Here is a 15,271-nt window from a genome sequence, read left to right as displayed (position 1 = left end):
GAGGTGATGAAGGGCGATGCCCGAAAACGTTTGTGTTTTTTACCATTAAAAGTTACGGCTACTCTACACTTTTGTTTTATGCGTTTTATTACTATATATAGGTTCCTTTTCTTTACCGTTTGAAATTTATGTATAAAGCATTACCGCCAGACGATTTAGAGTTGCTCTTCAAAAGAGCCGAACGTAATGATAAAAGGGTCGATGGTAGAATGGTAAATTCGCCGATCAAAAAAAGAGCCACAAAAGGCAGTAACGGCGTTCCATACTAGCCTAGTCTTGTCGGACACCCCTGTCGCAATTCTTCAAAACGGCTGGAAGGAGGCTAGATATAAACACTGGAAAATATATCACATGATAAACGGCACGTGATTCGTACCGTTTCCTTCGTTTGATTTTAGTACAGCATACACCCATTGTAAATACAAATATTACACTGCATTATGTTGCTACCACCAAGTTTCTTTGGAATTCTAACGCTTATTGTTTTGCTTCCATGCTTTGATTGTAAATTGTGTAATGAGAACCCTCCTACATCCTATTTGTGTACGTTTCAAAATGGATCGAAAATTGACCTCACTTCGCTAGGACTGAAAGACGAACCAGGGTAAGCCGGGAAACAGCCTAAGAAAAATGACAGCCTACAGTATGGCATATCAATGAGTCATACGTCTTTACTATTTGACTATGTACTGTATTTCTTTATTGATTATTAAAGCGTCCAGCTCATATTGCATCTATTATGCAATATGACTTTCAATTGGCAGTGGCGTAAACGCCGGGGTATTGAAGTAATGGGGCCCGGCGGAGTGCGTAAAATCTTATTCTTATCTTAGGCCCGTTGCGTATCAGTACCATATTACTGTATTAGAAAATAGAACAAGCTTCTCTATGAGTAGACAATGTCCATAAATATTGTATGACTATTCAACAATAATCAACTAATATTTTGCGCACACATTTTTAAATTATTTTTAATTGGAATATTTGCGTGCATCTATGGTGCAACCAAATAACAACTCCCTGGTGCGACGTATAAATTAAATAATAAATTGTATTTATTAAACAATTCAGTTCAAGACATTATTTTTATTACAGTATAATTCATCTCTTTTTATCAATATCAAACTATTATTGTTTAACTGTCAGTTTAACTTTATTGTATGCATAGTTTCACGGACAATTCAACAAAATATACGTACAAATACAATCCTCGTTACAACTTCACCATCGCCGATAGTGTCTGTAAAGATGCTGCAGTAAGTGTTTTTATTCAGAACCTTATCATCTTCAATAAAAAAAATTGTTCATTGTAGTATGTGAATGGTAAATAATGTGTATGATATAATGTGCAATGTTTGTGTTTTTTCAATTAAAAAAAAAATGAGCAAAACTTCCTTCATTTTTTCAGACTACTCCCATTAAAATTTTGGATTCAATTTTTGAAACTAGGCATGTCAGTTAGTGACCATTGATAAGATTGTCTCCAGCTACCTACTTGCTACACAAGAGGTTGATTCGTGGAGTGAATGCACAAGCATCTCTCAAGAAAAAGCAACTTGTATTAATTTTAAGAAAATAAAAACAACACCAGTCAGGTGAGACTATCATTATACAGTAAAATTAAAATACAGTTTAGTACGGTAGTATTTTTAATGACAGTGACGACAACTACGATGGAGAAGAAGATGACATTTTGAAATACAGTAAACTGTATTATTCAAACAGTTATTTGTCAAGTTCTTTTATAGGGCACTTGTTGGAAAATACTATAACTATAGGAGCCATTATTGCCTTAAAAAGTTGTCTAAAGCTCTTAGGGCAAGATTTTCTTATACCTTGTTTGGTAAACTTATTTTTGTAAAGATTGTAAGAGGAAGTCGGAGAAACATATTAAAATGTAATTTTTCTTAGCAAAATGGTGTTTGCAAAAGCATTTAAGCAGAAAAAACATATTATTGATGAATAAACAAATGGGAGTGTGCAAGGTAAAAAAAGCAATAAAGCCTGCGCTTTCCATGATCGTAAAGATTGTGATTACGATTTAATTGGATTGATAAATGCCGTTCATATAAGGAAGAAATACAGGTCACTTATTTTAGGGTGGAATAAAAAAAACTTTTTATTTCCATAATTTTGTGGTGGCGAGTACATTAATTGGCCAAGAATAACATTAAATTTTTTATATGAAATTGCAATTTTTCACTTTTTTATTTACTGAGTAGTTATGTTTGTATTGATAATGCTTAATATAAATAAATAAATAAAAGCCATGTGTTCTTGGTGCCCAAAGATTAATTAGAATCACTGATACAGCAAAGATTAAATTAAGTCTTTTACAAGCACTGTAGGATATATAATGTAAGCAATACCCTGGTAGTTGGTAGGCATATGTCCAAGCTATCCTTTTCGAATCTGTGGTTTCTAGCAATTAAGTTTGCCAGTCCTAGATGTTACATCTGTAAAGCATGTTACATCTGTAAAGCATACATTTAAACAGTAAATGTAAATGGTATTGAGAGAGTGGCTATCAATACAAACACAATGATAATGATTATACCTTATTTTCTATAGTATATCAAAATTAGCATTTTTCATATTTGTAATGCTGTCTTTCAGAAAAACTATTTTACAACTGATTTGTGATTTGGAAGGTGGAGATGAATTTAAATTTGAAAAAGAAAACGACGACCAAGGAAAGTTTACTTATGTGAGTTAAAGTTTGTATTAATAATAGTCATGCAGCTAACAAGACTAGTCAATTTAATTACAAAATAATATAATGTATATAAAAAAACAAAAATGAGGACTTATTTAGTTTTAACTGTGCATGAGAATGTCAAAGTTGAGTATGTAAAAGGTTAATATATACTACAAAAACAAATAATATAATGGATGTATTTATAATACACATTTATTGAAAATTTTATCAATAAAGATTGTCGTACTGTATATAAGCAATTGTTTGTTTATGTAACCGGTGACATGAAACATAGTTATGCACAATTCAAAGAACACAAAACCTTATTTTTAGTATTATATTTTAAAAATTATACTTTATATTTTCTATCTTTATAATATACTTCAGTACCATTTATCAACAAGTAAGTAGATTAAATGTAACTACAGTTATTTCACTCTAAATTCAAACCTAATTTACAAATATAAAAAATATAAATCTAATGAATTAGATACAGTAGTTTATCTATTGATACTTTGTTAATTTCTTTTTTTTAACAGTATTTGATTTTAAAATCTAAGTATGCATGTGCGACTACTAGTAGTAGTAGATTGAGTTTCGGATCAATCCTCTGTATTACGTGAGTATATGTCATACCCAAATATGGGCATATCACACAAAATTGTCACATACATGTAAAAGACAAGGGAGATACTACTGTAATACGAGAAACTCACATGGAAGGTGAGGGTGTGGAAGGGGTTCACTCTTTTAAGAGAAACACAGAGATTCACTTGAGGAGGGGTGAAACAAGTGGATCACTCATAAAGTACAAGATACTCTCATAGGATTGAGTTGACTAACAAGATACTTGCTTGGGGAGGAGACAAGCTTCACACAGAGACTCATAGGAAAGTTTCAATTTGTGAACCAATAGGGAAGAGTGGGGATAAATTTATATGAAAGTGATCATCAATCTCTTATAGAAGTTGGATTATTAATAAATATCATAGTTTCATAAAACTTTTGGTATTGAATTAAACAGCTGGAAAATCCAACAGTTGATCTCTGACAAAAATAATATATAATTAAATAGGCCTAATAATTTTATTTCAAAATCAAATCTTTTTGACAGGTTTTCTGTTCTTCTGATTGTATATGTGGTAGTAGGCATTCTTGTAAATCGTTTTGTTCGTGGTGCTAATGGACTCGAACTATTTCCAAACTATCAATTTTGGTCCGGTTTCCCATCACTTGTTAAGGTAAGGATATGTTTAACAAACTTCATTTCATAGTTTACAATTATATTGTAGGTTGTTTAAATAGTATCATCAATTCTGTATGTGCATTCTTTGTTAGTACAGTACATACTGATTCACATCTTTATCATAGAAAATTTAATTCTTAAATGTCATTTTAAAGGGTCATGGGTTTTATTTTATGCCATGTTTGTTTGTGTAAAAATATTCAGTCATGGGAGTTAGTATCTGTTTAATGTCTGAAGACTTTGACAGAATATAGATCTTTTGTCTAAGGGAGACATGTTGGAGAGTGGCTTTAATTGGCTATAATACCATAAAATATCACATAGAAGCCCTGGGCTTTTTTTTTTTTTTTTTTTTTTTTTGCAAATTTTGGATGGTCTTTTCAAGATTGGCTTCTTTTCGAGGCTACTTTACAAAGTAAAGAGTAGGCTTCTTTTCAAAATGAATGCTGTAATTTTGTTAATTATTACTATAAAACAATAAAAGGGCCACTGTAACATCACTCTCTATCACAGAGTGTATTTAACAGGCATTAAATCACCTATTTTTTGTTTTTTGAAATTCATGTACAATGTATGTACTGTACTCTCTGGAAAAGATGCCCATGCTATCTTGAAAAGAAGCCCATGGGTTTCTTTTCGAGTTGGGCTTCCTTTCGAGGCTACTTTTGCAAACTAAAGAGCATGGAGGGGGCTTAATTTGAGACAGGCTTCTCAAGATTAGACCCATTGGGCTTCTATTCAATTTGTTACATGGCATGTTTCTATATATGAAATGTAGTGCTCTGTATAAGAGTTATTAGTAGAATTGGTACAACATCAATAATGAACCTGGTAATTGCAATTGATTCTTGAACTCATTTGATTTGTAGGATGGCATATTGTTTTCCATCAAACCATGTAAAAAGGAATCAGATTACGATGCTATTTAATGTGTCATCTCATTTACAGTAAGTTCATCATGGTGATCATTACACATTATTGTGGTTCATTCATCCTTCAAATAATTATGTTGGTATCATTCATTTCAACTACAATCAAGTATAAAATATATACACTATCATGTATTTTTATCATAAATGTGAGCTGTCATGACAAAAAAGTCAAATTTGATATATTCAAGAAAATATATCTGAAGTGATATTTTGACAAAAATTGGGTTTCAATTTTTCTGATAAGTTTATATTTCATAGTAGTAATCATGTTTTTCAAGCACATTTTGTAAACCTATTTTTCAAAATTAATAGGAAAACCAACACAAAATTTATCAGTTGCTTATCTTTAGAGGCGATAATCTCTTAAGTATGTTTTTAAACATCTGAACTTTAAATATTCATCTATCTAAATATTATTAAATAACTCATTTTTCTTACCATTAGACTAATTTTGTCTCGACAGCTCACAAATGCAAATACAGTTTGCCCTCCAATCGAGACCACCTTTGGGACCCGAAAATTTAGGTTGGTTTTTAGTTCAGTCTCCTATCTATTAGGGAGTAGCTTGTGTTAAAATACTGAAGATTGTTATTTGGGTCTATGAAAGAGTGGTCTTTTGGATGCACTGTATTTGCATTTAAATATAAGTTAGCCTATGTATTGCCTTACAGCCAATCAAAATTATACAATTCAGAATGTTTGTATCACAAAAAATGAATGTTGTGGGCTTAAAAAAATATGACTTCATTGAAATGAAAATGTGTTTTTTTTTTGTAAATATTTTAATAAAATGGCAAAACCTGGCCAAAATATATCTGAGATCATGATTCGACCCTTTTTAAAGAACTCACTGTTTTGCAATAATATATTGAGTAATGAATTTGGTTTTTTGATGTTGTTGCTTTATTATATAACCATAACATTATATTCGTTTTTCTTTCCAGATAGGCCAATGTGCAAACGAATTCCTACAAAATTTAGATCTTCCAGAGTTAACTTTGCACCTTTGCACCTGTAAAAAAAAGACCTTCCAAAATTAAAGATTTTTATTCTTAATATATATATATATATATATTTAAACTATGAATTTTTGAAACCTAAGATGTTAATATCCTAGAAAACGTATATAAGATTGTGGCCTTAGATAGCAATTGTTTTATAGAAAGTTAAACTTTTTATTTTGATAAAACAGGGGTATTTGTGAATATTCATTTGTATTTACTAAAGTACTATTAATTAGTTTGTAGAGATTTTATGTTCATAACAAGTGCTTAATTTATGTTTATATTATTATCATCGTCACAGTGGTGTTGCTGTTTGTAGTTGTAAATCTACTAATATATTCCGAAATAGCATCCTCAGTTTCCATATAACATAAGTCTTCCATACAACACAAATTCTATATTTGTAGAGTTGTTTATTGGAGCATTTTCTCTATGATTGGAGCAACTCATATTGATGTAATATACAAATTCCAAATAAGTTTGAATTTGGTTTAGGCTGCATTCCGGCGAGAGGTACACAAGGTGTATCTTTATGCCATTCATTTTGTAAAAAAACTCAAGTTGCCTGGGTTATCTTACGCCAGATAACACTGTGTATAGGCTCTGGTTGCTCAGTTAGGCCTACTAATTAGAGTCCAGTTATGTTACATCTGGTGTAACTCTATGCTTGCGTAACTGAACCTAGTGTAACACTATGCTTGTAGGCATATACTTTTGATGTAAGTGTACATCCGATGTCCAAGGACCGTAAAGCTGTTTCACATGGTTTCTGAAAAGGGTCTTAAATTTATGTTGCAGTTCACTCAGCCCATGGAGGAATAAAATAGTTCATTCCTCCATGATCAGCTGAGAGCGTTTAATGTCTAAAATGCAAAACCCTGTTAGGGAATCCAAAGACGAATTCCTGACGACGCACTGGGAACCTGGCAATGTTATTTGTAGTGATTGTTTGTTCGCCGAGTTCACTGGCAGTCAACGAGAGGAAGGACAACCCATCCGACAGGATGCTAAAGTCCCCGCCCCACTCATGGTGCTGCCATTGGTTGTGAAAAGTCTAAATGTAGCCTTTAGCAGTGAAGTCTCAGGATATTTTTTACTCTGTGTAGTATAAAATGCAGTAGGGAAATGAAATGTTATTTTTTAGATTATAGTTTTAATAAAATATATATTGAGATACTAAAATAATGTCATTTTAACGTTGTTCTTGGGCTAACAACTAGTTTATAGTATACAAATATTGACTGCTTATGAGGGGAATGGTGAAATCTATTGCCCCTAGGCTATAGCCTATCTTCCTGAGGGCCGGACTACTATACTGGTGTTGGTGATGATGATGATGATGATGACGACGGATGGCGGCGATAAAAAAATTATTAATTAAATATATAATTACGACAATCAATCGAGAGGTTGTGAGAGACAGAAGCATATATGTCACATTGCTTGTGTATACTTTGCCAATCTTTTCCTTCATCATTCAGGTAGTAGCGAACATTTCTGGCCGATTTTGTATGCATGCAGCTTAAATATACCCACGAGGCTGTGGGGGAGGGACGACTGGTCCTATTACAAAAAAGTTACAAACTCTGGAAAACTTATAATAGAAACAGATGGTATTAGACAAGAAAAAAAAATCTGGAAATAAAATTCTGAAGTCGCAGGAAAAAAGTAGGGGAAAATAATTCGATTGCGTTAACAATAAAAATTAAATTACCAAGGGTTCGTATCCACATAAAATACCGGAAGATCACTTCCAGTAAGAACTCCATTAAAATACTGGAAATCAATTCCTTTCACTCCCATACTATAGCAACAATTTTTGCTGAGGCATGGTTAAGAGAAATGGATTCCATAAAATAAAAATTGAAAATGATCATTTAGCAACTCAAATCCAATTATAGGATCTGTGAGCAACTACGAGTACTACAAAGTAGTTCCACTACTTTTAATATAATCTCTTCAATCAATCAAGCATATAATAGTCAATAACAATTAATAATTAAATTAATAAAATCAATGTATTATTAATTTAAAGTATAATTAATCATATCGGCTATAATAAAAATACAATATAAACAATTCAAACAACAACTGATGAACAACTAATGTTGGAAGTAGTTGTATAGCTGTTTTAATCTAGACAATAATTTAGTAATAAGGCGAGACGTTTTCAATTCTTTGATTTGCGTACTTACTTTTTTTAAAGATCACCGGAGGAGGGTGGAATAAAAATAAAATTTTGTTTTATTATCTAGCAAATAGTTTTGACAAAAACATCCAGACAGAGGAGAAAATAAAAATTAAATTTTATTGGTGAATGTAAAATGGAATGGTTAAATGCTTCAAATTTATAAAAATCAATTAATTTAATCGATTTCGAAGGAAAATCTGACAACAATAATTGGAATTTGAAAAACAAACATTTTCACAGTGGATTTGGCCATACCATGGAGGAATTAGTTTTAATTCAAACTAATTCCTCCATGGTCATGCTAGAATCTTTAGTTTTTTTTTTATTCAAGATGAGTTTTGAAAAAAAATGTGTAGGCCTATGTGTAGGTCTATATTAATTGAAAGTAGTAGGCCTAATAGCTGTTGCAATCGAAACCAGATATTGACATTATTTTCCCATCGATAATAAAAGTAGGTCCTGTATACAGTAGATAACTTGACAACATATTGGCATGGGCGTCGACCGGTGGGGACAGGGGGACACCTCCCCCCCCCCCACTTTTCACCAATCTTCTATAATTAAAACCCCACTTTTAAAAGCGGTACGTGTTTTGCGGACCAAAACCGAGTAAAAACGCAATTGTTTATACGTTTCGTAACCATCTCAGAAACCACGAGATCGATTTTATGGGTGCAACGGTTATCAAGAGGCTAAATTTATTGTGAAAACAATGTACTGAACGTTGTTAAAATTGGAAGCGTGTATACTTATTATTAGGCCATGCCAATATTTTTACAAACTCAAAAGTGCACAATTTCTACTATAAACGAGTTATTCCTTTTGTATATTATTATGACCCGTACGTATATACTAATGTTTAATATTATCTACATACATAGATAATATTAAACACTAGTATATACGTACGTTTAATATTATCTACATACATAGGATTACTCTTTTTCCTAATTTCAAAAAATTATATTTAGGAAATTAAATTTTATATAGCAATTATTAAATAATAATTATCAGCCTTTGACATGTCTATCTCTTTCAATTTAGTGATACCAAAAGTTTACAAACTCCAATGTTACGTTGACGCAATCTCTCAATGACGTCATAATAATCAGTGGCGGGTTCAAGTGGGGCCGAGTCGACCCCAAATTTTTCAAAATTATTTTTAATAAATGGAAAAAACCAAGGAAAATTATAATTAGAATTTAGGTCTGAGAGTGCCATTTCCGGCAATCTAGACGTGTCATAATCATAAATGTTCTTTCCTCAGCCCCAACCATGGTGGGGCCGAGGTGATCTGCTCTCCCAAATTGTGCAAGTCCCTCCCTGTCCCCCCTCTATTTTGCTTTCCTGGAGCCGCCACTGATAGTGATAAATTAAATAAATCACCTTTATTTATGTTTGTGCAATCAAAATGCTAACTAATGTTTTGTGTGTCTCCCTAGTCCTGTTTGATCGTAAATTGGACGGTATTATATTTCCACTCACAAATAGTGTAGTCGCAATATACCCACGCAAAAATGAAATTCAAAAAGAGGAGAAAAGCAAAAACCTCTGGATTGATTTTAAAACTACAGTACATGCAAAAAGACTAAATGCCTGTTTTAAGTTTACCCTTTTTTTTTTTTTCATGGTTCGAATTTTTCAATACGTCACAAGCTAATCAGTAGATAGTACGGTAATCATTATTTTTTAAGAATGTTAGTTTGCACGAAATATATAAGCGGGCATAATTATGACTAAAAGGATAATTTTAAAACTTGTTTATGATGATTATTTGTGGCAGATTCAAGGGGCCCAGCCGGCCTACCATCCCTATTTTTTTTTTTTTTTTCGAAATTTAAAAGTGGAGAAAAATTAAAATTATATGGTGGTCTACACTCTCCATCTGTAAAAGTCCCTCTCTGGGCCCAGCTCTATTTCAAATTACTGGATCCGCCACTGGATATTTTGAAAATTTCGTATGGAAATATATGTTAATTGCATTGCTTAAAATCAATTAAAAGGCTATAGGCGCCAGAGCTTTTGGGTGCTTCTCCAACCAAGGCTTGGGCCTACGGCCCAAGGCTTTATTTTTCATTTCGTTTCCCCCCCCCCCCAACTTTCAACAACCATGGATCGACATAAGCGAGCATATTTATAATTACCAGGATAATTTGAAAAACTTTGTTATGATGAGTATTTCGGTCGCAGATTTAAGGGGCCCAGCTGGCCCACCCTCCCTAAATTTTTTTCAAAAAAAAGTGGAGAAAAATGTAAATTTATATTCAAATTTAGTCTAAAAGTGCCAAATCCGGCCAACTAGAGGTGCCATATTCATATTTTTTTTTTACCTCAGCCCACCCATAGTGGGGCTGAGGTGGTCTACTCTCTCCATCTCTAAAAGTCCCTCCCGGGCCCAGCTCTATTTAAAATTCTTGGATCCCACACTGTATTTTGAAAATGTTGTTTCCTTAAAAGAAATCAGATACGACTTAAAAGGCTATAGCAAGAGCTTCCGGGGGATTCACCCCTGGACCCTCACATTGGTTCTAGGCAGCCCCCCTGAACCCCAACCAAGGCTTGGCCTAAGGCCTTCTTATTTTGCATTTCGTCACCCCCCCCCCCCCAACTTTCAACCATGGATCGACGCCCTTGCATATTGGAGCCATTGGGTTGAGGGACATTAACCCTTGAGAAAAGCCGTAGCACTTTCCCATATCCTTTCCCTGTCGTCCCAATGATTGTGAAGATGCGATAAAGTCTGTTGGTGATTTTATACGGATTAAAATTTAAATCAAAGAAATACGGAAATACACTCCCTGATACAAGGAAGCGTAATATTTCGGACAAAATTCACAGTACTGTACCAATTATTTGCGAAAACCTAGGCTTATTCTCTGCCTGAGTGAGCAATTTCAATAGTTTGTAAACACATAATAAGATGAATAATTTGTTCAGCTAGTCTAGTTTTCAAATGTTAACGACAATAACACAATGTCGATCGTTCTTTCTTCTCTGTGAACTAGTGTTTTAATTGGGCGACAAAATGAAACTGCAAGATCCAAGCTAAGACCATATAAGTCCATGGCAATTTGAAAGGGAACATTGATGTGGATAAGTGTAAGGTAAATATGATTTTCTTTTTCTACACTTGAGCAAAAAAGACGGGTTATATGGAGTGGTGGCTCAGACATTTTGTCCAAGAGGAAAGTCCGAATAAATTGAGGCCGACTAGAGCCGGTCACGGTCTCGGAATACCCTGGTAGGGAGGGTTCTACAATATCACGACCGTTTTGCTTTGTTCACATGCCATTTACAGCGACAAAAAGAACACAATTATGATATCTGTTAATGTTGGTGCTGTCCCGCCCCAGACGGAAGTTCCCTCCATCATTCTACAGACAGCAGACTTGAGATTTTGTAAGTACTGTACAATAGGCCCTACTGTTGGGCCATATGCTTAATTCCCCCTCCCATAGTAGCACCGCCACTGGTTGGTTGGTTGACTGATTGATTGATTGATTGATTGATTGATTGATTGAGTTTGGTTGAGAGCAGCCTAGCTCCGTGGAGATCTCTAGGTCCCCGGTTCAATTCACATCGCTGCTCTCCTTGTTAGACTAGGAAAAAATCAAAAAAGAGGCCTAGAAATCAAGTGGGGGGAGTGGAATGTTAGAAGCAGTCAACATAGCCAGATACCCTAATTAATCCGCCCTGGTCACCCTAAGCCCTGTTGACACTTGATTTTTCACCTGGTATACAAATGGCGGCCATTTTTCAAAATGGCCGCCAAATTTATCTAAAATGTGCATATAATTGGAACTAAATAAGCTACAGATATGATGTTGGTGTCTAAAATCAGAATTTCTATACATGCAACAAACCAGACATATAAAAACTACTGTCACTCATGCCAGATAGGAACATAATTCAAAAATAGGTGTTTATTTGTTTTAAAATATCCGAAAAATATACTTAAAATGTGTATAAAATAAGAATAAGTATATAAACTCACCAAAAAGTAGTCGTGTTTGGTATCGTTGGAAAGCTCTTCCGATGCTGAATAATGTATTGCAGTTTATATATCAGAAACGGTGTAGTGTTTCATTGTCCCATAAAGTCCAATTATGGCATATCATATTAAAATAAACAGGACCCATTTGCGTAACTCGTGAGCTCTCGGATGGCGGGGGAGGGGGTCCAAGTCCGGGGTCCATGTCCGAATCCAAATGCGCCCTGGAGAAGGTTAGATACTTTTACTTACAGTAACACTGATACTCAGCACTCTCCTACAACGCCTTAACAATACGTAACATTTTCTATAATTTCCGAAAAAACCAAATAGACCAAAATCCCACAAACACAATATTTGGCAGATTTATTAGAAGGGGTTCTTTAAACTATGCCCCTGGATGCCCCACTATGGAGGTTTGACCAGTTATGTAATGCCTGTGTGCTAGTGCAATAAACAAAAAACAATGTACACCTTTTATGGTTTTATTGTATTCAGAAGTCGACTGTGGTTCGATGAACTGATTGATGAATGATTATTGTTTGTTAATTCATGAAATATTACTATTGATATATTCCAATTTCAATATGGTATAATTAGTTTTTCATAGCATTCTGCACATCTTGGATTGTAATAATGAGCCATAAAGAAATAAGAGTGCCAATCCGATTATTGATGAACTGTAATCATGTACCGGTATGTGTTTATGTAAGTGTATGCATCTATATGCATGTGCGCGTGTATGTACGTATATATATACATATACGTATATATGTATATATATATATATATATATATATTATGAATTATATCACGGTACATTGGAGAGATGAACCGTCAGATACGTTGATTTGAAAGAAACAAAAAATTAAGGGAAAAAAGTAAAAAATATTTAAGCAAGTTTGTATTAATATTCAAATTTTTTGATTCGAAATATTATAATGAAAATAATGTTAAACTACGAAATACATTATTATTATTCAATGGCCTTTATTACCAGTATGTCATTATTTCATGTGTAGAAAAAAAGAAAAAAAAATGTTATTAAACTAAGAAAAGAGAAATGAAATAAAAGTGGGTGCAACTCCCACAAAAGAGAAAAAAAATGCCTGTGTGCTTTCTAGGGAAACGCTTACTTCCTCCATGTCCAAATGAGTCCCTGAAAGGCGATGGGCCCTACTTACTACTACCGAGCAATCTAATAATACAACCGCTTTTGACAAAATATTTTCTTTTAATTTTTTAAAAAATGTATGAGCCCCGGACGGCTGCACAACTACCCACCTTAAAGTCCGCCTCCCACTTTAAACATGTCAGTAAATAAAGAATAAAATACATGGTTATCCCTCATAGTAGGCCTAATATTAAATATTATACACAGCATGTTGAAATCGATTAAAATAATGTATACATTAAAGGTAAATAATTCAGATATTCGGATGATAAACGCCTGCAACATTATCAATTGGACCTTACAGGACGATCGGGTCATTTTATTCAGATTGGCCTTATCATGTTTCAGAGCAACATGTTTTTTGGTATTAAAGTAACACTTTATTAAAAACAATCCATGAATTTTGTTACTCAAACGTCTTTATATTGATATTTTCAAGCATATTAGATGACCTGAAGAAAAAGTGATCCAGAAGTCGTAGGCTTACTGTACAATATATTATGGCGAAAGTAAATTTTGGTCCGTCTCTGAATTTTAATAGTGTTACTGTAATAGAGCCTATTATTAAATTTTGGAATGGTACCTTATAGATTTATAACCAGGTAGCAGAGCAGCTTAGCTCAGTTGCCTAAACTGGCGGTAGCCTCTGTGTGCGCTAAACGTGGGGATCTCTAGGTCTCCGATTCAAATAAAATCAAATCATTGTTTATTCATCACTCAAAATGGGTTGAATTTTACAAAAGTAAAGGGTTCAAGCAGAAAAATCTAAACAATCAACGTTTAAACATTTTTTTTCAACAAATAGACCCACATCACAATAACAGCAAAAGGAAACAAGGTTTAAAGGGCAAAAAGGCAACCAATATTAAAATTATTATATATAATATATAATTAATGCTTGCGGTACACCACGTAGATAGTTCTGAAAAGAACTGTTGTTGTTGGTTGAGAATATCTCGACGTTTCGGTTGACTTGCTTCAACCGTCTTCAGGAGAATAATATCTGCAGAGATCTCAAACAGGGAAATACTTATATGTTTGAGTGATGAGACTTGCTGCTGATTGGCGGCCACCAAATCTTTCCCTCTACACTGGAAACTATGCCATTGTTTTTGGCTTTCCTTCCCCCAGCTAGAACAATGCCACTGTCTTGGCTTTCCAGCCACGCCCCGCCCTTCTATTCAGACCGTGAATTTTAGCTTTTGTATAGCTTTTCACTGGTAGGCTCAGCCTTTGTTTAGTTTTCAACCAATCAGCAGCAAGTCTCATCACTCAAACATATAAGTATTTCCCTGTTTGAGATCTCTGCAGATATTATTCTCCTGAAGACGGTTGAAGCAAGTCAACCGAAACGTCGAGAGATTATAGTTATTTTAATTACTGACTTAAAATGAACAAAGCATTCGCCTGTACAGGGAGTCCTTTACAGCCTTTTGGAGGATAAATTCTTTAAGTTTTCTAAGATGGAAATTGGAAGGAGCTTTAGGAATGAGGTAGTGGATTGAATTCCCATCACTGCTCTTCCTTGTATTTCAGTTGGAGGGCTGAAATGCAAGTTACGATAGCGCACTGTCTTTCGGATGAGACATTTAACCTGTTGGTGCCGTGTGCATTATGGCCTGAGTGCACGTAAAGAACGCAGTATACTAATTGGAAATGAGTAGGAAATTGTTTCCCGATGTACAGTGAGTGTTTTCTTGTGGATGAAATATGGGTATATAGAACGACTAGGAAAAAGGTGTGATATCGAAATTCCAAAAGAAGAAACATGTTATAAAGATATCCTGTTTTCTTTCCTGTATTTCTTATGTAAAACCGGATTTAAACTTTCAAAACGTTTCTACAATGTGTATTTAGGCTTCATCAATACGGTATGGCGAATGCATCAACAGTCAATCAGTCAATTGATTGAATAATGCTTTTGTATCATCGGCACACCTTTTTAGTGTAACCTTACAATGACTAGACAATAATGAATTGATATAGAGAAAACACACACAAAAAAAATATGTTCTCTCTTATAAAGTATAATGAA

The 15,271-nt window shown here is 33.9% G+C and overlaps 1 protein-coding gene and 1 long non-coding RNA gene across 3 annotated transcripts in view; both read left to right on the top strand.

The window, feature by feature from the left end:
- Positions 1–3,812: 3,812 nt before the first annotated feature.
- Positions 3,813–7,065, top strand: LOC117109130. The gene is made up of 3 exons (XR_004445472.1): positions 3,813–3,939; positions 4,814–4,891; positions 5,821–7,065. It is a non-coding gene; the product is annotated as an uncharacterized LOC117109130 (long non-coding RNA).
- Positions 7,066–11,008: 3,943 nt separating this feature from the next.
- Positions 11,009–15,271, top strand: part of LOC117109122 (tripartite motif-containing protein 2-like) — an 11,452-nt gene continuing 7,189 nt past the window's right edge. The window contains exon 1 of one of the 2 annotated variants that reach the window (XM_033251369.1): positions 11,009–11,175. The gene's annotated coding sequence lies outside the window, so the exon portion shown is untranslated. Of the gene's footprint in view, positions 11,176–11,233; positions 11,471–15,271 lie in introns of those variants that run through there. The other variant, XM_033251371.1, reaches the window with a different exon arrangement.

Source organism: Anneissia japonica, unplaced genomic scaffold (assembly GCF_011630105.1).
Source record: "Anneissia japonica isolate Jap-2015-1 unplaced genomic scaffold, ASM1163010v1 scaffold288023_len281633_cov177, whole genome shotgun sequence".
In the NCBI taxonomy this organism is placed as follows: Eukaryota; Metazoa; Echinodermata; class Crinoidea; order Comatulida; family Comatulidae; genus Anneissia; species Anneissia japonica.
The sequence above is the reverse complement of the archived record's forward strand: the minus strand, read 5'-3'. Positions and strand labels throughout refer to the sequence as shown.